The sequence below is a fragment of the Vicugna pacos genome, chromosome 19 (genome assembly GCF_048564905.1).
Source record: "Vicugna pacos chromosome 19, VicPac4, whole genome shotgun sequence".
Lineage (NCBI taxonomy): Eukaryota > Metazoa > Chordata > Mammalia > Artiodactyla > Camelidae > Vicugna > Vicugna pacos.
In genome coordinates, this window is record NC_133005.1 from 30,313,837 (window position 1) to 30,338,622 (window position 24,786).

At 44.8% G+C, this 24,786-nt stretch overlaps 1 long non-coding RNA gene across 2 annotated transcripts in view; it reads right to left on the reverse strand.

The window, feature by feature from the left end:
* LOC140687293 (uncharacterized) overlaps positions 1-24,786 on the reverse strand; it is a 193,690-nt gene that overhangs the window by 38,111 nt on the left and 130,793 nt on the right. For both annotated transcript variants that reach the window (XR_012061490.1, XR_012061491.1), the window contains exon 4: positions 969-1,061. This is a non-coding gene — a long non-coding RNA (uncharacterized lncRNA). The remainder of the gene's footprint in view (positions 1-968; positions 1,062-24,786) is intronic.

Below are 24,786 nucleotides of genomic sequence, written 5' to 3' on the forward strand. Positions count from 1 at the left end.
CAGAGAGTCACCACAGCCTCTTCCCTGGGAGAATAGCAAGGGGAGGGGAGGGGGAAGTCCCAGACACAGTGGTCTGTACAGATGCGCACAGACTCTAAGCAGGCCTGTGTTTTTCTGCAGGCTGTGTGTGTATATGTGAGTGTGACGTGTGGGACAGTGTTTCTGTGTGTAGCTGTGTCTCAGGAGAGGATGATGGTGGTGGGCTTGTGTGTGAGCGACTGTACCTGGGCACATGGGTGTCCATGTATCTGTGCATCTATGGACACGCGCAGGTGCCATGCCTCTAGGAGAGGCTTAACAGCCGCAGCTCAGCTGAGGTGAGGGAGGACGTGGGAACAGTGGGCCCTCTCAACAGAACTATGACCATTCAGAGAAGTATGGGCTGCAGGACCCTAGTGGGAGGGCGTCTGCGCTGTCCTGAAGAGCCAGGGAGGGCTGCCTGGAGGAGGGGGCATTTGCTAAATGGAAACTTCTTCCTGAGTCTCTGATGCGATGAGCCAGAATCAGAACTGCAGAAACCTTTATTACCAACCAGAGTCATATTTAGTCTATTGTCCCCAGAGCAGACAGAGATGGTGACACCATTCAGGGAATATAGCATGATGAGCTAAAGCAGTCAACTGGCCTCCTCCTTGGAAATGTAACCGTGTGCTTCCCACCAGGCCCTCCGTGCACGCGAGGAGACAGGTGGACCCAGACAGCCCCTCACGTGCCTTGGACTCTTGAACTTGGGACTTTCAGGTATCTTCTGATGGGAGTTTCCCAGCCTGGGCTGACCTGGCTTTTCATGTACAAAACAGAAGGAAAGACCCCTGCCCAGAGACGGGCACTGGCCTGGACCGCAAGGTGGTGCCTGAAAACCACTGCTAAAGCCACCTCTTACAGCTACGTGATTTGAGACCAGCCCTTTCAGCAGCGTGACCCTCAGCTTCCTCATTTGCCAGATGGGGGGATTATTCCTCCCATACCTGAGTTATGCACGTGGAGACTGGAGTCCTGACCTTCAGTCATTGCACAACTTCAAGCAAATCACCAAGTCCTCTGAGGTTTGGGTTCCTCATCTGTAAAACAGGGATAATAACAGCCAATGAGACCATGTAGAGGAAAGAACTTTACAAAATTTTTTTAAATAGCATTTGAGAGAAGTCACCTGTGAGATGGAAAAACTCAGCTGGATTTTCAGTTCTCAGTTCTCAGCCCCTCTGCCCCCGCCTCCCCCACCTGAGCATTTCTCGGAGGATCTGGGCCCCTGAGTGCTGCCTTCAGAAGATGATGAGACCCACATGGGGGCTCCAGGACCCCGAGGACAGGAAGGCCCAGGGACAGAGTCTGCTGGCCAAAAGGCACTGGCCCGTGGCTCCCTGAAGCCGCACGGCAATGATTCAGGAAAAGGCTGACAAGGATATTAGCAGTGTGGGTTTTTTTTTTTTTTTTAATCCTGAGCCCAGAGAAAATGCACGGTCAGGAATAAAGGCGCCCAAGAGAGCAAGGAGAAAGAGAAATAATCAGAATTAGCCAGCAGGCGGGCAGCGGGAGCAGGGGCAACCCAACCCCACAGAGGGCGGGAAGTCCTGGCAGGACCCCCAGCTGAGGAGGCGTTCAGGGAATGGGCAGGCTCAGCCAGGCGCAGGAAGGATGCTGGCTGCCCCAGCCAGGACCTGTGTCGACTGGAGCCCAGCGAGCAGGCACAGTGGGAAACAAAGAAGCCGTCACCAGGTGAGTCCAGCATACACTGGGGCTGGGGCTGCCGTGCACCCCTTCGGATCCCTTCGGCCCCAAGGCAGTGGTGACGGTACCGGAGAAGGGTCTGAGTTCTGTGCTGCCCAGTGTTGATGGGGCTCTGGTTGTGGGCATCGAGGTTGGGGGACAGCCAAGAGGCTGCTCAGATACTGCAGAAAGGCTGCAGAAGCTTCTCCAAACAGGCCTCTGTGCCCCTGTCCCTGCCCTGTCCTCTGCCAAGGCTAAACTGAAATGTGGATGACAGAGGCCATGGCCGAAGAAAGCCACTGGGGCGCTGGCTTTCCCTGGCAGGTAGACCATGTATAGCAAGATACTCCAGGAGGTGGTTCCAGAGCCTGCTTTAAGAGCAGAAAGGCATGGATTTTGATGAGCTGGGCCAGAGAAATCCACTTACGTGGGCGATGGAACCAACATCATTCCTAATTGAAACCTGCTTTTCACAATCATGTTAGACAATCAGATGCCTTAAGAAAAAAACCCGTTCCAAACTCGTGCATGTGTGCTGTGTGTGTGTTGGAGGAGGGGTCAGGATGAATGCATCCGCCCCTGATTCCACTCCAGATTCCAAATTAATGGAATATAAATTAATGACAAACGTGTGTGATGTCCTGGGCGTCAGATGCTTCTCCACACCCCCTCACTCTGTCCTCGGGAAAAACGCTTCCTGTCTCTGAACGCCTTTTCTAGGCATGTGACACGGAGAATGAGATCGCATGTCCCCAGGTCACCCTTGCCATGAAGGCAACCCATCCAGCCCGGTCTTTATACTGTGGAGGAATTCAAATGGAAGCTTTAACAGTGTCTGTGTTCACAGCACATTTACACAGAATTAACTTTTGCATGGGTTAAAAGCATTCCTTTGTTAAATGTAACATTTACTACACCACAATTTTGGTGACATCATTTTGGCCTTTTCTCCCCCAGTATTTTAGTACATCAGCAGCCCAGATACACGGAAGCATCAAGACCTCTGTCACACTTTGATCTCTGAAACTCATCTCCAGTTCCAATAATGAAAATTTCTTTTGCTCTTAAGTTCCTAGAATATAGGCTCCCTTCTGCCAACTTGAAGTAAATCAGGATCTTATCTGAGTGAAATACAGAAGGAGAAGAGGGTGTGTTTCCCTGGAGCCTTGCTGATTGTCCAAAGCTCTCTGTGCAAAGCTCTAAATTACACTTCTTGACACAGAGAGCCCAGTACACGCTCCTACATTCCTGGGAGCTCTCGATGTTACTGTCTTCCATCGGAGCTACCGTCTCGGTGTCAGCCACTGAGCATACACCCTCTTGCTTTTACTCCTCTCCAGGTGCCAAGTTCTTGCAGGAATCACCAAGACCTCTCACCGCCCCCAGCCCACTCTGTATGGGTCACCTATGTGAACACCAAGCCCAAAGAACAGCCCCCCAAATTTAATTTATTTCTACCTAAACAAGTTCTTTTATCATAAAGCAATAAATTTGTCTTGGTGCCAGCAATTTGTTGCGGGTGACATAACATTGCAAATTGATTAATCGCTACTGTACACGGCAAAATGAGAAAAGCAAGGAATTATTATGAATAGCGTCCGTCTTTTACGGGAGGGATTCATTATTCAAAAGTGCTCACTGGTGCTTACACGTGCCCTCGGTGCAGATTACATCCATTTGCAGACTTCCCACATCATGCTTACACAAATCAACAAACGGGCATTTATTAAGACATAGAATGAAAGCTATTTAAAAGTGAAAAATGGCCTTTTGCATTACTGTTCTTCAAGGAAGGCAAATCTGGGTGGGATGTTCCCAGGAAGCGGCCCCACAGTGGTCACGTGAGCGTCTTCAGGTCCTGTGCCCCTGGGGCTCATGCAGGTGCTACCAAATCTGCCTGCCCTGCCAGGTGCAGCCGCAGGATCAGAAATATCCCGCCGGGGGTTCTAGAAGACTCACTCTGGCTCAGGAGACTTAAGAAATCAGCTACCACTGTCTGCTGGGGAAGTGGTACTGACGGGAGTGCTCAGTTCTCGGGAAAGGAGCCTCCTTCCCGTCCCCACCTCCTACCCCAGGAAGGAAGCAGATATTCACAGAGCACCTGCTCTGTAGCAGACGCTATCCTGAAGGCTCCGTTTGCAGTCAATAAGGCAAAGCCCTCCATTCCCTGAACCTCATGGGCGGTCCTAACGACCAACTGAAATAACAGGTGCACATAAAGCACACACGTGTTAGCTGTGACTGCTGTTAACATTTCGTTTCATCATCCTCAAGGCCAGTGTTAATATCACCTTTTTACAGATGGGAAAACTGAGGCTTAGAAAGGTTGCAAGATGTGTCAAATCGCACAGTGAGTAAGCGAGCAGGGTGGAGCTGTGATTTAGGATCTGGCCCCAAAAGTTCGTTCTCTTTTTCGTTAAAGCCACCCCCACACCTCTCTCTCCTGGACAGTGGAAGTTCAGTGTAGTTGCTTCGTCTAATCAAGCAGAGGAGGTCACACATCATCCACACTCCAGCCTCTTTCCTTGAGGTGCCAGGTGGGACATCTGAGAGGTTCTGGAGATTTCATGACCTTCCATGTCTCTCCCCCTAACTGTGCCCCACATCACGGAGCTCTGTCTCAGTCTAACTCGGGTCCTTTTCTTCTCCGTCCACTTGCCCCATCATCCAGGACTCTTCCCGAAGGAAGGGCGCTACTTGCCCTAGTGAAGGCTGACGGGCAGCTCACAGCTCCAGCATTGATTATTCCTGCTGAACTCATGCTTTGTTTAAAAATAGCCTGAGATCTCAACTTTCATATTCTAATTAGATTTCAAAGCAACTTTTATGAAATGAGAAAGGCTTCATTATTTCTCTGTTGTTCAGAGTGCCATTAACCACTCCCCAGCCAGGCTAAAGGCCCTTCTCATCCCTGCCATCACCCATCAGATGAAAGCAGTTACTCACTCCCTTCCGAGAAGCCTGTCCCAAACCACAGACCTGTCTCCAGGTGCCCTGAAGCCCTGAAGCCGAGAGCCGTAGGGTGATAAGCCCGGGCATGTGACTGGAGCTGGGAGCAGGCCCCAGTGGCCACATCTCACAAGACAGTGTTTTTCAAAGGGTGTTCCTCAAACCAGTTGCACTGAGATTCCCCTGGGGGTGTAAGATATGCAAATTTGGGGCCTCCCCCAGACCTGCCGCAGAATCAGCTTGGGGGTGTGGCCTGGCAGTCTGAACATTTGATAAACTCCCTGTCTGATTTCTTCGGCAAGATAAAATTTGTGAGCTATTGCCCAAATACTACCCAAACATCCTGCTCAGTTTTTGATGCCATCAGACTGAATCGATGATTCCTGCAAATTTTGGTTGACTCAGTAAACCCCTCCCCCAACTTTCTGTAGGACAACACAGCCTAAGAAGGTGTTTTCTATCTTCAGGCCCCGCTGACTCCCTTCCTGTCAATTGACCCCATCCTGGGTCCCTCAGGGCACCCCTGGGCTCCCAGCAGGACCAGTGTGCCCAGGCTGAGCTGGGCCGTGGGGTACTTGCTGGATATTCCATAAAGCTGCTCAGCCCCAGGCAAAGAGAGACCAGGTTCCAGACAGGGTGGAAGGGGGAAGGGCATCTCCCTGCAGCCCTGGCTCGGTTTATGATGGTCAGAGCCTCAAAGTTATCAAGCACCTCTCTCCCTCGCTGTCGTTACCAGAGCCTGTCACTATTCTACGTGCCCAGGCGTGTAGCTCTCAGACCTCAGGATGTACCAGTATCTCCTGACAATCTCCTTAAAGCACTGACTGCTGGGCCCTCTCCCTGAGCTTCTGACTCAGTAGGTCTGGGATGGGGCCAGAGAAATTGCATTTCTAACAACTTCACAAGTAATACTGCTGATTCAGGGACCAGATTTTGAGACTCTAGACCCTAAGCTCCACGTTACTTCCCCAGCGTCCAGCACATAGTAGGTATGTAACTTGTGTTTGCAGGATGAATGAATGAGGGAGGAAATGATATGAACTGCCTTCTTGAACCCTCTAACTGGGGCTCCTCACTCCCCTCCACTTTGTCTGGGTTACCCAACATCTGCCAGACATCTGTAAGAGTGCCCAGGAGGGTGTGTGTCCTGGGACCAGGCTGAGGGCTCTTAACTGCAAGACAGGGTTTGTGGCTTTCCACACCCCCAGAAATAGACTTGGCTCTCCTAGGGGGTCAGGAAGCTAGACAGGGGGTAAGGCAGCCTGTTCCAGCCTGATGACAGTAACGGTGATTCTCCCCACCTTGGAAAACTGGCTGGTCACTTCCTACCCAGGTGACCTCTAGCTCAGCGCTCAGACTCTAAAGAGTCCCAGCGTCCTCGTTTGTGAAGTCGAGCACTGGCCATTTTCTCCAGGGTCACTGTGAGGGTTTAGTGAGGCTGTGCATAAAAAGGGCTTAACAGTACCTGGCAGGTTTGGGGAGCTTGGTGGATGTCTATTCCCTCGCTCTTTCCCCACAGTCCCCACCCCCTGTGAAATGATTCCCAGAGATGTTCCAGGGAGTAATGAATTCCCTCATTTCAGCTAAACCACCCGTGATCCTGGTTTTGTGGAGACGTATGAAGGAACATGATAAATTATTGTTTTAAGCAGAAGCTTCATTCAAATATCCATTTCCCTGTCAAGTTAATTTTGTTTCGATGTATTTTCTAGTGGGTTTTGACTGGGAGCACAGATAGTACATAAACAGAAGAACATTATGTCTTTGGCTCGTTTTCTGAGTGATGGCGAGCTGATGGCGTGGGGGAGGGATGATGTGGAGGTTGTAATGCACCAGAACCCCCACTCCCCAGCCAGGACAGGTTGGTGACGTAGCTCTGAGGGTTAATTTTAGGTAGCCCCTATCTGCCTGCAGGGCATAGCAGCACCAATCAAATGGCTGAGTTCCTCCAGCCGGGAGCACATTTCCTGGGAACACCCAAGAAAGTAGCCTTGTATCCAGTCTCTGTACCCAGCCAAGGCCTCCAACCCATTGTCTCACTTCCCCCTTAAACCTAAAAGACTTCAGGGTGTATTTCCTAAGAGCAAGGACATTCTCTTACATAATCACATTGTAACAGTCACAATCAGGAAATTTACATAGATGCAATATCATTATTTTAGTTCTTGATCTGTATTCAAATTTTGCCAGCTCTCCCATGAATGCTGTTTACAGTCATTTATTTTCTTATCTCAGGATCACATATTACATTGACTGGTTGTTGACTGGTTGTGCCTCCAGACACCTTCAGTTTCGGAGAGATCCCCTCTTTTTGTCCTTCACTACCCACCCTGACGCTTTTTGAAGAGTTCCGACTAGTTGTTTTTTAGAAGGTCCCTCAGTCTGTTGCCTCATGATTAGATTCAGGTTATGGATTTTGGGGCTGAAATACCACAGAAGTGGTTTGCCTTTTTCAGGGCGTCGTATCTCTCCCACTACTGGTGATGTTGTCCTCAGGCGTTTGGTTAATGTGGTGACCCCAGGCTTCTCCACTGTGGAGATACTATTCTCCTTCCGTTATCCATAAGTGATTTGTGGAGCGATACTTGGAAGTACGTAGATATCTTGGTACTCATTCGTTTTAGTCTCTATTGATGGTTCTCGCCTGAATCGGTTATTACTGTGATGGGGGCACAATGATGGATTTTTCTAAATCCAACACCGCTCCTACATTTCCCAGTTGGCATTCTGCTATAAGGATACAATAAGAAGATCTCCCTCCCCTCATCTGTTTATAAATTTATTTATTTATCTCTGACTTTATGGACTCAGAAATTCTTCTTTTATTCAGTGTGTTATAATCCATTGCTACTATTGTTTGGTGCTTGAATTGCATGATCTCGCTTAATCCTCGTGATGATTGGGTGACATTATCAGAGATGTTCATATTTTCCCCTTGGGTCCCACAGCTACACCTGCAGGACCCTGCTTCCTGACTCCCGGCTCCGGGCTGTGTGCCTGGAAACGCTGCTGTCCGGGCAGCACTCGGTCTGGTCAGTGTCCTTGCTGGGGAGACCACACACAGTTTCACCAAGCCCTGATTCTCCAACCTCCCTACCAAGCCTCGTGAGAATTGGCATACAGGGTGGAAGGAAGCCTGATCTCCCAGAACGCTCTTCCTTTGTCTGAGGCAGCTCAGTCTGGAGGCAGGAGGCCTGTTACCTAATCTGTGAAATGGGTCAATTTACTGGGACATCACTGATATCAAGCCCCCAGGAACTCCTTGCATGGGCCGCTTTGTAAATCAGTGAGTCTGACTGGATGAGCTTGGCCACTCCTGAGTTCATCATTCAACAAATATTTGCTGAGCGTCTACTATGTGCCAGGCTCTGGGCTGGCCAGGAGTTCCAGCAGTAAGCAAGTTAGACGAGGTTCCTATTTCACGGAACTCGGATTTGACTGGCATAGATATCAATCAAATCATCCTCCAGATAAATATCCGATGATGCAGACATGAGGCCTCTAGAGGGACGGATCATTATGTTGCGAACATGACTAACAAAGGACTTTGACCTTGGTTTGGGCGTCAGAGAGAAGCAGTCAAGTTAAAATCAATGGTTTACAATACACTTTATCTGAGGCCATTATGCAAAGCAGAGAAGACAATGCTGAGACTCAGATTGGTTGAGTAACTTACCCAGGGCTGCACAGTAACAGAATGCAGATTCAAATCCAGGCCCACTGACTTCCTGGCCCGTATTGGTGCAGGGGACCCATGAGTCCCGCAGGGTCTCCAGGGATTCTGGGCAAAGGGCCTGTGCCCATCTGTTCAACTCGGCACGCTTGGTTTCCACTGTGACACTGCAGGACCCCTCTAAGTCAAAGCAAGGAGGAACTAAATTTCTGTTGGGCCCAAACATTCTCTAAATCAGGTGTTTTTGTTTGTTTGATGTTTGTTTGTTTGTTTGTTTTTTAAGGACTAAAGCCAGGAAAGTTGAATAAGCCTGAGTATTTACACAAGGGGAGTAGCTTCAAGCTTATCACTCAACATCAGAGATCTATAATTGTGCACCAGGCAGCGAGCTAAGCATAGAGGGAGGCTGAGAGTCACCCAGATGAGTCCAAGGCCAGAGCCCATGGTCTCAACCACAGCACAGGGCTGCCTCCCTGGGGATGTCCATCTATCTGTCTCTCTGAGCCCTTAGAGCAACCAGGCAAATGCCAGGAGGGAGAAAGACTGCCCACCCCTACCCTCACTGCTCCAGGCATCAGGAAGAGTCAAGGTGGGGACAGGTCAATCTCACGGTCGCACCGTGCTACGCTGCGGCATGGACACCCCCAGCCTCCAGGTCTCCTCTGGCTGGCCTTGGCTGGTCCTGGCTTGATATCTGATCCCCCTGGAAGCTGACACCTCAGCATGAGAGGGATCAGGACAGACACAGCTGCCGCCACTGGAGCCTCAGCCGACTGCAGGGAGAGACTCTGAGGGCACTGGCCTGACAACTGTCCCCCCAGCTCCCTCTTCCAGGAGATGCGTGTATACATTCTGGTATAGAACAATAATGGCAGGGAAAAAATTCAATTAACGAACTTGGCCAAGTTTCTACAGCTGGGAAACGGCTCAAAATTCAAGTCATCTATCTGCAGTGCTTATGCATCTCACCTTCTCTTCAATAAACCACCTCCCTACATAATCACGCATAATATACACCACGTCCGGTGCCTGGCATAGAGCAGGTTCCCCATCAGTATTTGCTTAATGCCTGGGTGCAAATGTGTGTCTGTGTCTGTGTGTGAATGAAAGAGGTCGTACAGGCGAGAGTGTAAGCTGGATGGTATATAATACAGGCGTCCAGAATTGCATAAAAGGCAGAGGTCCTGAAATTATCACAGGAGATTCAGTAAAATCAGGAATGAGAATGCATGTGAATTCCTGCATCTCAGCTCTTGTTTCATCTCGTGCTTTTCCCCCTGGGGACAGGGAAGAGCATAAACGCTGTTCAGATCAGTTTAAGACAAGGAGATGATTGCTAAAACCCACCCTGGGCTCGGCACGGTTGGGTCCATTCTCCTAGTGCATACACTTTGATGAAAACTGAAAGGCCACAGGACTTGGAGCCAGAAAAATCTGCTTCATCTCCCACCTCCACTACTTACTTGGGTTTAAGTGACCCTGGGCAAGTTACTTTGCTCCACTGCGCTGCCGATCCCTCACCCAGAAATGACAATGATCATATGCACCTCACAGCATTGTTATGAAGATGGAATATAAGGAGCATTTCCAGCACAGGGTCTGATGCATAGCAGGCACTCAGCATATGTAAGTCTCCCTCTTTCTCCTTGCACATAGCATCAAAGCCATGTTCATAGAATCCTCAGGGGAGAGAAGGATGGTGATTCGCAACCCCAGTAGAATGTCAGAGCCCCTGAAACCTGGGCTCCTCCCTCCAGAGGCTCTGATTCACTTGACCTGGGGGGTGTCCTGGGAATCAGAGCTTTTAAAAGCTGCCCAGATGATCCCAATGGACAGCCAAGGTTGAGAATCTCTGGTCCATGGGGTCTCCCTGCCAGTCACTGAACCCCTCATGGGCTTTGCCGCCACTTGTCTGGTGTCTACTTTGTCAGATTAATCCAAGGCGGAGAGGAGGAGGAGGGAAGTTCATCCCATCCGAGGCTAAAACCAGCTCCCTTGAACTGGGATCTGGATTTCCAAATTAAAACTCAAGTCTCTCAAGCTGACAAAAGAAATTCTTGTGTGTGACTGTATGGATAAGCAAGGTGTTTTAAGATGCAAACATGACATCTTAGACATTTAGGAAACAGACTTTGCTAAAGAAAAGAAAAAAAGACCATTAGGCGAAATCACATTTAGTATCTGCTATGTTCCAGACACTGCACCTCCCGTCCTCCCACTCCCTCTCAATACTCATTGCTCACAACACCCTGAGTGTGCTGGGGCCAGTAGGGGCAGTTACGTAGAATGTGGGGATACAACCACCTCTCAGGTTTAAACTCCTAGTTCTTTGTACCTAGGCCTCTCCACAGATTTCTGAGTTGTTTTGGAATCTGCATGTAAAATAAAAGCTTCCTACATAATTGAAATGATGGCCAATTGACCGTGAAATGGAAGTGCCTGTGACCAATGAGGTGCTGGGCTTTGGGAGGGGGGCAGGTGCTGTCCTGCTCAGAAATGGGGCCTCTGGAGCCCCAGGGCTGGTTCTCTGGTTCAGGGAAAGGAATCCTTCTGCAATCCTTGTGGCTCCCAGCCAGTCCCCCAGCCTTACCTTGGTTCTTGCTCTGGTTAGAAGCAGTTTGTTGTTGCTCCAAAGGGAGACATTCTGTTGTGATCTTTTCTCTCCTGGTTGAGAGGCGTTCTAGGGGAGGAAGTTGGAGTGGGAAGGCCTATGTGGATGCCCCCCTTGGCAAGCCCAGGCCCTTCTAAGTCAGATGGGGTACGGGATGCCCAGAGGGAGGGAGTGGAAGATGATGCTGGAAAGGTAGACACAGCCCAATTACAGATAAAAAGTTTTAACTTTAAGAAGGCAGTGGAGTGGCATCAGAGATACCAGAAGAGAAGTCATATATATAACACGTGTTTTTCAAAAATTGCTCTGCAAAGAGGACTTGCAGGGGTGCAAATAGGGGCAAGGGGTCCAACCAGTCAGCTTCAACCCAGCAAAGTCATCATGTTCGTATAGACAGCATGGTGATGATGAAGGGGAAAGGATGGGGGAGACTTAGGACATGACTAACTGGAACATAGAAAGAGGAAAAAACAAGTGTTGTGTACTGCCATCACAGCATTGTAAGGAGACAGCTTGTTGAAGGGGACAATAAGGCTCAAAGAAGTTATGTATCTTGCTAATAAATGGTAGAGCCAGGAATTAAATGCATTTCCATACACATCCTAGAAATGTTCATGAATAGATGAGTGCAATATTAAGACAAGGGAGGAGACAATATTTTACCCTGATCAGACCACACTCAAAGTATTGTGTTCAATTCTAGACCCCATACTTCAAAGAGAGACTTTGTCTGACTAATGGAACATACGCAGAGAAAAGTGATGTGAGTGGTTGAGAGACCAAAAACGACCTTATATAAGATGAAAGTTCTGGGGGTGTTGGGGATGGAGAAGAGCAGAGTGGATGGCACGTGACCCTGCATTCAAATATCCTGGGTCCTCTTGGAGCACAGGGAGTGGAGCAGGAGCAAGTCTCTTAATAGATCAGCAAAGGACAGAGTGGGCATGTTATAGACTTAGGTCTTTATCTTGGAGGCAGTGGGAAGCCATTCACAGCGTTAAAGAAATCATAATATGTTTTTCGTTTTAAAAGATCACTCTAGAGGTGGATCCAAGAACACCTTATTCAATAAAATTGTATGTTTTCTTCATAATTATTCCAGTACATGTCTTAGTAAGCTTATTACTCAAGATTTTGCATCATTGTTGCTACGGAAATAAAATCTTTTTTGTCCATTATTTTTTCTGTTTCTATTATTGTTTGTTGGAATTTTGGAATTTTTTTGTACATTAATCCCATATTCAGCCACCATAATGAACCCTTTTTATTACTTCCAGTAGATATTCTAGTTAATTCTTTTAAATTTTCTAGGATGGTAAACACATCTTCTGCAAGTGATGGCAATTCTCTCTTTTTGTATTTATAATTTATAATTTTAGAAATCAGATTGCCTCATTGCATTTACTAGATTAAATTGTCTCTTTGCATTTATTAGAACTTCTAAGACAATGTTTGCTATAACAATTCTGTGAATAGTGGACTTTTCCCCTTATCTTATTGCATTTACTAAAATTTCTAGAACAGTGATTCTCAGCTGGGGATGATTTTTCCCCCTAGGGGACGTTTGGCAATGTGTCTGGAGACATTTTTGTTATCACAATTAGAGAGATGTTTTTGGCCTCTACTGGAATAGAGAGGCATTCTTATCTTAGTCTTGATTTCAATGAAAATGAAATTTCACTGTCTTTCACCATTATGTATGGATTGACTATTAGTTTAAGACCAAAATTTTGTTGAGCAACAAATCTGTAAAACTGTGTTAACTAAAGCTTTCCAAATCAGAAATAGGTATTACCAGAAATAGTTATCATCTTGAAGATGATAACACTTTTTTTTTTAACATTTGACCAGTTTTTACAACTATAATAATAGACTTCTTGGCTCCACTGACATTACTTTAGAAAATCATTGACTGTTGCTATATAAGCAAATCCCTGCCACTTCTCCCCCTGTAGAACACTGTAAGGCATTGACCATGTGAGAAGTAGCTTGGTTACAAATCAATGTAAGTAATTTGGAGTGTCTGCCCTTCTGGCTTTCAATGGGGACTCATGTGAAGCCTTGTTTGCTTCCTCTGGCTTATAATGACTAAATATGGATACCCTGAGCCTCACATTGCCCTCAGCTCCTCTGAAGGATGACTGCTAACCTCTTTGAAGTCGTCTCTGGAGTCTCAGTACCACAAAGTGAATTTTTCATATACAAGCCTACCTCGTCTTAATGTACTTCGTCTTACTGTACTTCACAGATCTTGTGTTTTTTTTATAAATTGAAGGTTTGTGGCAACCATACCTCCAGCAAATCGATTGGCACCATCTTTTCAATAGCATTATGTTTTAATTAACGTCTGTACGTTGGTTTTTTAGACATAAAGCTATTGCAGAATTAATAGACTACAGTATAGTGTAAAAATAACTTTTATATGAACTGAGAAACCAGGAAATCTGTGTGACTCGCCTTAATGCAATATCCGCTTTATTGTGGTGGTCTGGATCTGAATCCACAGTATCTCCAAAGTATGACCGTACTACAGAGACAGCCAATTTCGGAGCACACAGTCTCAAACATACTCTCCACATGTGGGAGAAGTTCACCCAGGCATTTTCACAGGATGTAGTAACGGACAGATAGCAACTTAATTTTTTAATATAGAATTTTTAATATTAAGTTATCTTTGCAGTCCTAAAATAATCCTAATGTGCACATGGTGTATTATTCTCTTAATACTAGAATTGGTGTTTTATATTTTTTGGTAACTACATTCAAAAGTAAGATTGGCTTTGAGCTTCTGCTTTATATGATTTTGGTAAGAAATTTTGATTATTTGGGGATTTTTTTTATGCTCTGAAACAATTTATCATGAGATTTAAAAATTAGATTATAAATTAGAAATGACATATTTATAAAACCACCTGGGTTTACTTATTGGTTTATCATTCTTAAAAACTGTCTTTGTGATGTTAAATATTGTTTTTTACTTCTAATGTTTTGTTGCCACATTTTGCCCTTTTTGTTCATTATGAAGGAGATTTTACTGACATCTATGGAATTTCCCTTGAGTTTAGTTGTCGGTTTTACTGTTTCAATTTTCTAAATCATTAGTTTCTGCTTTTGTCCTTGAATATTTTTCACTCATTTTCCCAAAATACACATTTTTCCCTAATTACTTGAAAAAAATTATTCTCTGATTTGTGTATTCTTTCTTATTTTAATGGTGAATTCATTTGATTAAATGTATTTACCTTTGAGTACAGTTCTGGCCATATCCATTAGGTTTGCTAAATAAGGTTCTCATTCCTTTCATCTGCATACCCCATGACTGCTAGGTTAGGTTCTCTCTAACCCACAGGATTTGTTTCCCTTTCCATTAATTATTTTCCCTCTAACTTTTTATTTTCTTGCTTCTTATTTTTATTATATTGTGCTCAGAGAATTTGACTTATATAACTTTTATTTTAGGGGCATTATCAATGTTTTTCTTTCTGGTTAATACATGGTTAATTTGTCTTACTCTACCAAGAGTTCTTGAAAAAGAAGTTTTTTCTCTAGAACACAGTCTCCCCTTTGGGAAGTGAATCACAGAGGAGAACACAGAATTATCTAATAGAGTACCAGAAGAAACTATTATAACCAACATTTAATACTTACTTTTATCTTATCTCTCTTAATATCTATTTTTGTATATGTTTCATATGTCATATTAGCATTGTAGAGGATTATTATTAACAGTCACATATTGGAAGTATATGCTTCAAAAGATTTTAAATATTGAGGTGTAGAGTGAAAAAGAGAGAGACTACTAGTCTACAGAGCATGGAGTTCAATATTTTAGTACAGTGCTACGTCTACATAATTTTAAAACATATTTATATTGAAACTGTATGCTCAAAAATGTTCCACATAAAGGAATTCGCATTCAAAAACTTTGGGAAAAAATTGCATTATCAGTGATAATCACTTTCTAAAGAGATGAAAAGGTTTAGTTTATTAGAATTCTAAAGAAGGTAGCAGAAGCAATTTGGATTCATACGGGTTGCTAGTCTGGAACGAAGCGACAAAAACAGATCTATCTTCCAGGGTCATGTCATCTACGGGGAGTATGGACTTACGCAAAGGAAAAGGAAAATAGCGGGTGGCGGGATGGGCAGAGCACTGAGCAATGAGTTCTGTGATCCTTCCATGTGGTGCACACCCAAAATCATCCATGGAGTTACAAAATCCAAGAATGGTTGGCGTAAGTGGATTCTTGTGGAAACATGTGGAAAGACCGTACAGACTCAGGAAAGGAAACCAAGAGGAGCAAGAGAAAGTGAGGTTGGTAACTTTTAAGGAGCACCTGATGGCCCTAAGACATGGAAGTGAGAGCTGGAAAAACCTTACCTACATCTCCAAGGGGCAAGGAAGCCTTTATTGTGACAGATTTAGGTGAAAGATACATATATTTCTCTGCTCATCAATATCCTTACTTACATTTTTATCTACATGATCTATCAAAGAGAAGTATATGAAATGCCTCTGCCACTACTGTGTTTCATTACTTTCTTTTGTATTCTTAACAGTTTTTAACCTGTAAATTTTAGTGTTGTTATTTGGCCCATCAAGATTCATGACTGTTTTTTTCTTATTATGGATTGCTTCTGTATTAAATAAAATTGGTTTAGTTTAATGCTTTTCATGTTGAATTCTATCTTGTCTTTCTGCATCATTTTGACTTAGGTATAAGTTTTGTACAAACTTTGTAGGTGATTTCTGTTGTTTATGTACTTGCTTTAATCAAATCTAAAAGCCTGTATTTTGTATTACATTTTATGCTATTTGAAGACCCAGAATTCTAGGTCTTACTGTGTTGCTGTTTTATACTTTCTGTTCTTTGTGCTTTTCTTGCTGTCAGTTAAATTTTCCATCGGCCTAATTTCTATATTTTGAAAAACTTTTAAAATATGAAAAAGCACCAGTAATAATATACCAAAGTATTCCCATAAGCTCTGTTCTCTTTGCTCTTCTCTTCTCCTCTGGTTAATTGAAGGGTATAGCACATTCTTATATCTCTCTAAGTGCTTGTCTTTTCCTTGTAAAACCTATGCTTGATCCTGTACTTGTCTGTTCACCAATGTGATGAATTAAGTCACTTTGTTGACTCTTTCTCTATAAGGGGGGTGAGTAAGCATTTTTAAACTTACCCCCAATTCCTTCCCAACCCACTTTCATGTTTTCATTGATATAATCTAGAATTTTTAGGCTCAGGTTATTAATATTTAATTTTATCTTTGTTTATATTATATTCATCTTTTCCAAGAATTGTTTTTAGATAATCACATTGCTAAGTAACCATATTTATGGTCCTTAAAATAACATACTAGGTTGAGTTCTATGTTTAACTGGTTTTAATACTTACTACTCTGACTTTACATCTGGATTTACCCATTCCTGTGTCCCTACCAAAGTGGAGTATATCTTCAAAGATTTTATTTGCTTTGTTTTTGTATTTTAGGATGAGCTCATAAATGATACACTTTGGATGTATATCTTTCCATTGTCTTCACAAATGAACTTGGCTGAGAATAGTGTGGTTTTGAGTCATAACATTTTCCTCTCAAAATTCCATAGATACTGTCTTACTGTCTTGTAGTTTTCAGAGTTATAGCAAAGTCTGAAAGCAATCTGATCTTTGTCCTTTATAGGAAATCTGTTCTCTTCCTGTATGCCTGGAGGGTTTATTTGTTTATTAATTCATGTATTCAATAAATATTTCTTGAGCACCTACTATGTGTGAAACACTGATCTAGACACAGCAATGAATGGAACAGACAGAAATCTCTACCTTCATGGAGCTGACATTTTAGTGAAGGAAGACAGATGATTTTTTTAATGAATATATAAATATATAGCATTTCTGATGGTGACACACACTAGAGGGAGAATAAAATTAAGGAAGAGTATAGGGAGTTGGACACATGACATAATTTTAAAAGGGCCATAGGGAACCCTTTAGTAGGGTGACATCCTCATTCAAGTAAAACCCTGAAGGAAGTAAGGGAGCTAGTCATATGGATTGCTGGTGAAGTGCATTCCAAACAGAAGGAACAGCATATGGAGAGACCCTGAACTGAGACCATGCCTGGTATAGCCAAGAAATCACAGGAAGAAGGCCACTGTGGCTGGAGCAGAGTGAGTAAGAGGAAGAGTAGAAGATGATGAGATTAGAGTTGTTTCAGAGGCCAGATCCTATAGGGTCTAGTTAACTTGGTTGGATACAGATCAGCCTTTACCAAGCTGGGGTTCTGAGGAAAATATTCATTGGGCATTGTTACATTCTAAGAGGGAGATATGGTAAGTAAAGTTTCCCAAATTAACTTGTCTATGGAGTCCCTTTGAAATACTTAGGTTTTTCTTACTCTATTTTGAAAAGCTATATGCACACCAATGTTCATAGCAGCTCTATTTATAATAGCCAAGACATAGAAGTAACTTAAGTGTCCATCAACAGATGAATGGATAAAGAAAGATATATAGCTATAGATACAGATATTAGAAAGATATATAATGGAATATTACTCAGCCATAAAAAAGAATGAAATATTGCCATTTGCAGCAACATGGATGGACCTAGAGATTATCACACTAAGTGAAGCAAGTTAGAAAGACAAGTATCATATGATATCACTCATATGTGGAATCTTAAAAAATGATAAAAATGAACTTATTTACAAAACAGAAACAGACTCACAATCATAGAGAACAAACTTATGGTCACCAAAAGGGAAAAGGGTGGGGGAGGGATAAATTAAGAGTTTGGGATTAGTAGATACAAACTCTACATACAAAATGGATAAACAACAAGGTCCTACTGTATAGCCCAGGGAACTATATTCAATATTTTGTAATAACCTATAATGGAAAACAATCTGAAAAAGAATATATATATTAATATATATAACTAAATCACTTTGCTGTACACCTGAAAATAACACAATATTGTAAATCAGCTATAGTTCAATTAAGATAAAGAAATAAAATAAAATACTTAGGTTTTTCTTAAGGTTGAGAGTTTTCTTTTAGTTCATCTTCAACTGTTATTTTATTTGTTGTTCTGGTCTCTTAAAATTTGGTTTTCATTTTGAATTTTTTTGAAATATTTTAAAGTATTTCCTATATACAAAAGAATATACCCAATGATTTTTTCTTTAGGAAAAGCAATGATCTCTATGTTGGAGCATCATTTTCTGTCTTCTATATATTTAATCTCTTTCCTTTTTTTCTCTTTTATTTTGCTAGAGTTTTTCAAGTTTATCCAAGATTTCTGATTCCAAGTCCAATGTCTGCCTCACCTATTATTAGTTCAAATGCACAATTAAAACAAACTTAAAATAGACTCTTTTGTGATCATATTAGTTTTTTATAGTAGGTTTTTAACTATAAAAATTAAGAGCTAATATTTATTAAAGGCATGCCTCATCTAAGTTGTTCTGCTAAGAGTTATACTTCATTTACCGCATTAGCATGAGGTCAGATATTCCTGAAGAATCCATGCAAGGTGTAAATTGGAACTCCAACCCCTGAACTCCCATGTCTCTCCCAGGGTCCACCCCTTCCCAAAGCCAACATCACCTCCCAGGCTGTTCATCATCCACCCTTATGCATTTCTACCCCAGTGGCATGCCAGTGCTGGGAGCTGTACTGGTGGGAGAGTATTGCGGGGGTGGGGTGAAGGAATTGAGCACTCTGAGCTCCTGAGAACAAGATTCCCACAGGATGAGGATGGGGAAGATGGAGGCTGCCTCCTGCCTTTTCCCCAAGTGGCCCCACTTTTGGCCTCAAGACTTTATCTGACTTTTGATCAGTGGGAATTATATACATATTACTGATGAATATTCCTGGGTTCTGATGCTGTTAACCATGGCACTATTTGTGTGTTTTAATAAGCATTGTCACGGAAAAGTGGGGAAGACAAAACAGGCGTGACCAACTTAAAACACAAACAGGGAAGCAAGCACAGCATGGGGGGTGGGCAGCTCTCTGCTCTGGCCTCCTCCAGACCTCAGGCCTTGCCTTACATCCACCTCAACCCCAGGTAGGACAAGGGAGTCTCTGATCCTATCACTGAAGGGAACTGGAGTTATTAGCAGAACACGATGGCTGAAAGTATGGTCTCTGGAACCAGTCTGCCTGGGTTCAAATCCCAGCTCCACCACTTACTAAATGGATGACACTGGACTGTTTACTTAAAAAAAAAAATCTGTGCCTCTGTTTTCTCACCTGTAGAGTTGGAGATAATGATAAAACATCTCATTTTCATAGGGTTATTGTGAAGAGAAAGTGATGTAATATTTGAAAAGAACTTACACTAGCACCTGGCACATAACAAAATGTTATGTATGTAATTGATTGATTGATTTAAAATGGCCAGCATTGGCAACCCATGAGGTTTGAGCCAACTTCTTAGCTCCAGGATCCTTCATGAGCGGGCTATACTGAAAATGACAACACCGAGTCCTGAGAACTTCCTGTGCACCGGACCTTCAGTACTTCACCGGCACAAATCATCTAATCCTCACAACAGCCCAGGGAGCTCAGTGCTCTTACACCCACACTGTACAAATGAAGCCTGGCGGTTTCACTGCTATTAAGCAGAGGAGCTGGACTTCAAATCTGAAACGCCTGAAAGGCAGAGCCACCTCTCTTTGAAGAGAAAAGATACTTTGGGAGTTCAAAGACAGCCCACTCCTTTAAGAAAGTTCCAGAGCAACTTAAAGAGTCCAGAAAAAAATAAATTTTTTTTAAAAACTTGACACATGGCAAACTGACTATACTTCAATTAAAAAAAAAGAAGAAGAAAGAAAGTGTTCAAAACCCAGGACAGACCTGGTGCTCTACAAATACTTTCTGAATATCTGAAGAGTGGAAATCTTGCCTATGATCAATGATTATCAACTAGGGGGTGATTTTGCCCCAGTAGACATTTGGCAACGTCTGGAGACATTTTTGGTTGTCACAACTAGTGGGGCACCAGTAGCACCTACTGGCATCTAGTGGGTAGAGGACAGGGATGCTGCTAAAAGCCCCTCAGCGCAGGACAGCCCCTTCCCAGCAAAGAATCACCCAGCCCCACATGTCACTAGAGCTGAGACTGAGAAACACAAAGCTTTGGAATCGACTAGATTTGTTCAACTTCCGCATCTGTCTCTGACAAGACAAAGGAAACTAGATACCCCCAAGTGCCATCACCCCCCAGAAGGCCTCTGCGCCATGTAATTCACCTCTGTCAATAGGGCTCTCTCTGTGCCTCTCAAGAGTTCAGTCCATCTCGTTGCTCTGCATCTTTGGGACAACCCCATAACTGCACGCAAAGACAAGGAATTCTGAATTTCAAGGGTGGGGGCTGTGGAAGAGAAGAATCCTGTCCTTAGGAAAAAACTGAGCCACTGAATTAAAAAGCTCAGCCAGCAAGCCCCTCGAAGCTGATAGGCGATAAAGCCTAGTCTACCTGAGATTTCAGAGGCTGCCTGAGAGAAGTGACTCTCTGCTCCTTCCACTCAAGAGCTCGAGTTTTTGCATTTCAGTGACAAGGGAGCTGCTGGGGAAAGCCTGGTGGCTGAGCTCCTGGTCCTCTCCGAGGAGGGAAGCTGGCGCCCCTCTGAAGTGGCTGCGTTAATGTCATGTCATTACACCGTATTGCTGCACAGGTTAATATAATTGGGTGACTATGTGTGAGCAATGATCCGTGCTGTGTTACAGCTCTGAAACAAATGACATTTAACCAGCCGGTCTGTAAGGCTCCTTGTTATCTACGTGGTGAACAATTGGAACGGAGAAGCAGACCTCTGGACGAGCAACTGATGAATTAGTTGTTAGGTTTCCTCGACAGCCTGGATTTATAAGAGCACAATTCTAACATAATTTATTAGATCTATAAACAGACAGATCCGATGTTTTTACTGAGATTACATCTTGTCACCCTCCAATATTGTGTCACTGACAGCCCTGTTATAATTTAATTGTATTATTCTGATAAGGTTCTGTTTCCAGGGGCTTTTTTTTCCCCCTGAAAATACATTTTCATTGTAGCTGGAAAAGGATCGGAAACTTTCACGCTGGCTGATTACCTGGTGGCCACCCAAACACCTTGTCCAGGCTGTGACGGCGAGTGTCTCAAGGGCAGGAAAGAAGTTTGGAAACGAATTAGTGTTTGGCCCTGGCCTGGGGTGGGCCAGGAAGAAGCTAAGCCAGGATCCCAAAAAAGGAATTGGGCCCGTCTGAGGAGTCAGTGAGGCCAGTGACTAATCTCTGGTCCTGGAGCTTTTCACCTTTGCGGCTGCCCGCCCCTCTCTGGGTTCACCTATCAGCCCAGTACACGGGCAAGCCCACCATGTCAAGTCACCGTTCACTTGAGGTTGAAGCTGGGGTCTCTGGTCATCTGGCCAAGGGGTCTCCTTTCAAGCTATTCTAAGCTCATCTCCCCCCGCCACATAAAAGAGGGGTACCTGTCCGCTCTCAAAAGCCCTTCTAGCTAAACAGTCACAGCTCTGAGTGACCAGCACCTAACAGTAAAAAGACTCTTTACTGCAAGGGAGGAGGGTCTGAGAGTCGTGTGTCCAGCCCCAACAGCACAAGACAGTGGGAAAACGCCGCATTTAGAGGCAATCAGACGGGGGTTTCTGTCCCACGGGCAGCTGTGACCTTGGGCATCCCACTTCTCCTTTAAGAGCCACTGCCCCATCTGAAACACAGAAGTAATACCTGCCTCGTGAGTCCTGGTGAGAACAAATGAGAAAACGAACAGAGACGTGTTTTAGAAGTTGAAGCACTTTGCAAATGAAGGGTACGCTTATTAGCAACAACATCTCTAAACGCGGTTTTTTTTAACCTGGGAGGGATATACATACATAGTCATTACATTTTATAATTATCTACAGCTTTAAATGTTACCAGGAACCTACATATGATATAATATAACCTGAGCCCATTTTAAACTTCCTAGTAATATGGTGAAGGTGAGTGACTTTATTTTCCCCATTTTAGGGAGGAAAAACCTGGGGCTTGTGGAGGTTACCCAGAGTTACTCCACTCATTACAGGATTCTAACTCATAACTCAGTAACCCCATGTCCGTGACTTTGCACTTCTGATAAAATCAGGGCTTTCAGGGGGAGGTTATAGCTCAAGCGGTAGAGCGCATGCTTAGCACGCACAAGGTCCTGGGTTCAATCCCCGGTACCTCCCCTAAAAATAAATAAATAACCCGAATTACCTCCCCCCGCCTATATATATATATACACACACGCGCGCGTGTGTATATATATACATATATATGTATGTATATATATACACACACATATATATATGGGTACTCTTGGGTTTTAGCTCCATTCGCTTTCAGGACCAGCTTTGGTCCCCAAGGCTGGAAGCAATTCTTGGAGTCATTCGTAAAGACCCCATGCCTCACAGGGAGAAAAGAAATTAATATCAGAAGTGGCAGCCTCTGAGTGGCAGCTTCATAACAGGCTTGAACCCCGACCTCTCAGCTGCAGCTGGGAACGGCTCAGTCAAGCATGTCATTGACTCCCAGGGTCCTGGAACCCGAGATGTGCACGTGGGCTTGGAGGTCAACCAGTCCAGCCCCCTCATTTTACAGATGAGGAAGTGACATTCCAGAGAAGGCAAGGGGCTCGCCCAAGGTCACACAGCAGATGGGGGTAGGGGGGTGCAAAATCAGGGCTGGAACCAAGCCCCCTCGTTCAGGGCTCTCTCCAGGCACACTGTCCTGTTTGATGCTTTTCTGAGATCCAATAAAACTCAAGGCCCATCAAAGCACCAAGTATGAAGTGTGTGGCCCTCACAGACCTGCCAAGTCATTGTGTGCAGCAGAGGGAGTCTGCCGCAGGTGGGATACACACTCGGTCACCCTCCACCACCTTAGCCTCAAACCTCCTGCCTCACCCTTCCAGGAGTTCCAGCCCAGTTCACTCTCCTACATGCAGCCTGGTCCTATTCTTATGTCTCAATGCCAGGACACGCTGATTCTCTGGATAGCTTGTCTATTCTGGTTACAATTTTCCTCCCAGGCGATCCTGCCTCGAGCCGCACTAGTAAATGTTTCCTGGGCTCACCTGATCCTCAGAACCTTCTCCGAGGGAGTTTGACCCCAGCCCTGAAATGGCAGCTGGATGGAAACAGAAGCAAAGCTTTCGAAATATAACAATTGCAGCTCAAGCATCACATCCACAGAGAAGCCTTCCCTGACCCCAGCCACCTCCACCAGAGACCAGATCAGTCTCTGGCATCCTTTGCCAAGGAGCTCTTACAGTTGTAAGGAGGCGCGGACGTCATTTCCTGACTGGCATGTGTTTTCCCCGCGAAAGTGTGCTCTGAGAGGCCGGGGGGTGGGTGCTTCTGTTTGCTGCTCCACCGTAAGCGCTCAGCCTGTCATGAGGCAGGTGTTCAAGAAATATCTACCCGATGAGGGAGGAATGCAGATGAAGCACTTTTTCGCCCCTCCTCTAAAGGGAGGGGCTGCCACAGAAGATGGAGGATTCTGGCTTCCCTTGGGGAGTCCAAAGAGGGTGTACCTCTGAGCAAAGGGAAAAGGTGGCTTGGCTGAGTGGGCTTCAGGGTGGGTGTGGCTGAGACAGAGCAAAGAGATAGCTCCCCATCCCCAGTGCCCCTCATCCCTAGAGATGAGTGTCTCCTATTGCCCCCAGGCAGCAGGGTGCCCCATTGTGGTGAGGATGAGGATGACTCAGGATGGAAGTGGCCACAGAAAGTGCTCCCTCCTACCTGCTTCTCAAGGTTGCTCCCACTTAAAGGGGTTCCAGCTTGGAACCTGGCAGCCTGTTAAGGTAGAGAAGGTACAAGGCAGGAGAGAGGGTCCCGTGGGTCAGCCGGGGATGAGCCAGGGGAACAGGAAGAGAGGCCACTGGGTGTTTCGAGAAGCCCCTTTGGAGACCCTCTTTGGATCCAGGGGGAGACACATGAGCCTGGGGGCTCAGCACAGGGGCCGTGTCTAGATGCTGGAACAGCAGATCAGCAGAAACTGCTAAGAGTAACTGAAGCAGCATCTGCAGCCACTGCTCTTCAGAAACAGCTGGCCTGGGTCCCCGAGGACCCAATTTGACTTGCATTCTGGTCAAGAGAAGAAGGGATGGGCTGATGCTTCCAGGACCTGGCGGTCCTCAGCAATAAGGGCTACCGGGTAAATTTTGCTGGGACACAGGCACAGCGTCCTTGGGAATGATGTCACAATGTCTGCCCGCTAGGACAGCACTGCCTCCCCCCAGAAAAACAGAATGCAAGCCACATATGTCATTTAAAATTTTCTAGTAGCCACATGTTTTTTAAAGAAACAGGTTAAATTAATTTTAATATGTCCTATTTAACTCAATATATCCAAAATGCTATTATTTCAACATGTAACCAATATAAAAATATTATTGAGTCAGTCTACAATTCTTTTTGCAATGCACTGATGATTTTACATTTCCAGTCTATTCAGTTCAGACTAGCCACATTTAAAGTGTCCAGTAGCCACATCCGGCTAGTGGTTACTGCATCTTGGACAGCCCCTGCCCTAGAAGCTGAAGTCAGCCTTCAGCCTGACAGTGGACATATCCCAAGGTTATCAGGTGTCTGAGGCATCAAAGGTGAAATGCAGGGGGACAAGAGCAGGTACAGGAATAAGGGGTTTCATAAGCCAGAGGACGTTCACTCAAACCCACGATGTGCTTTGTGCCAGGCTCCGGTGGAACTTTCCCTAGCTGGGAGCACCCTGGAGCCACTGGCCCTGTGGCTGCCCTCTGGAAACGCTCCGCTTTCAGCCTGGGAAATGGAGCTGTTTGAAACAGATCCAGGTT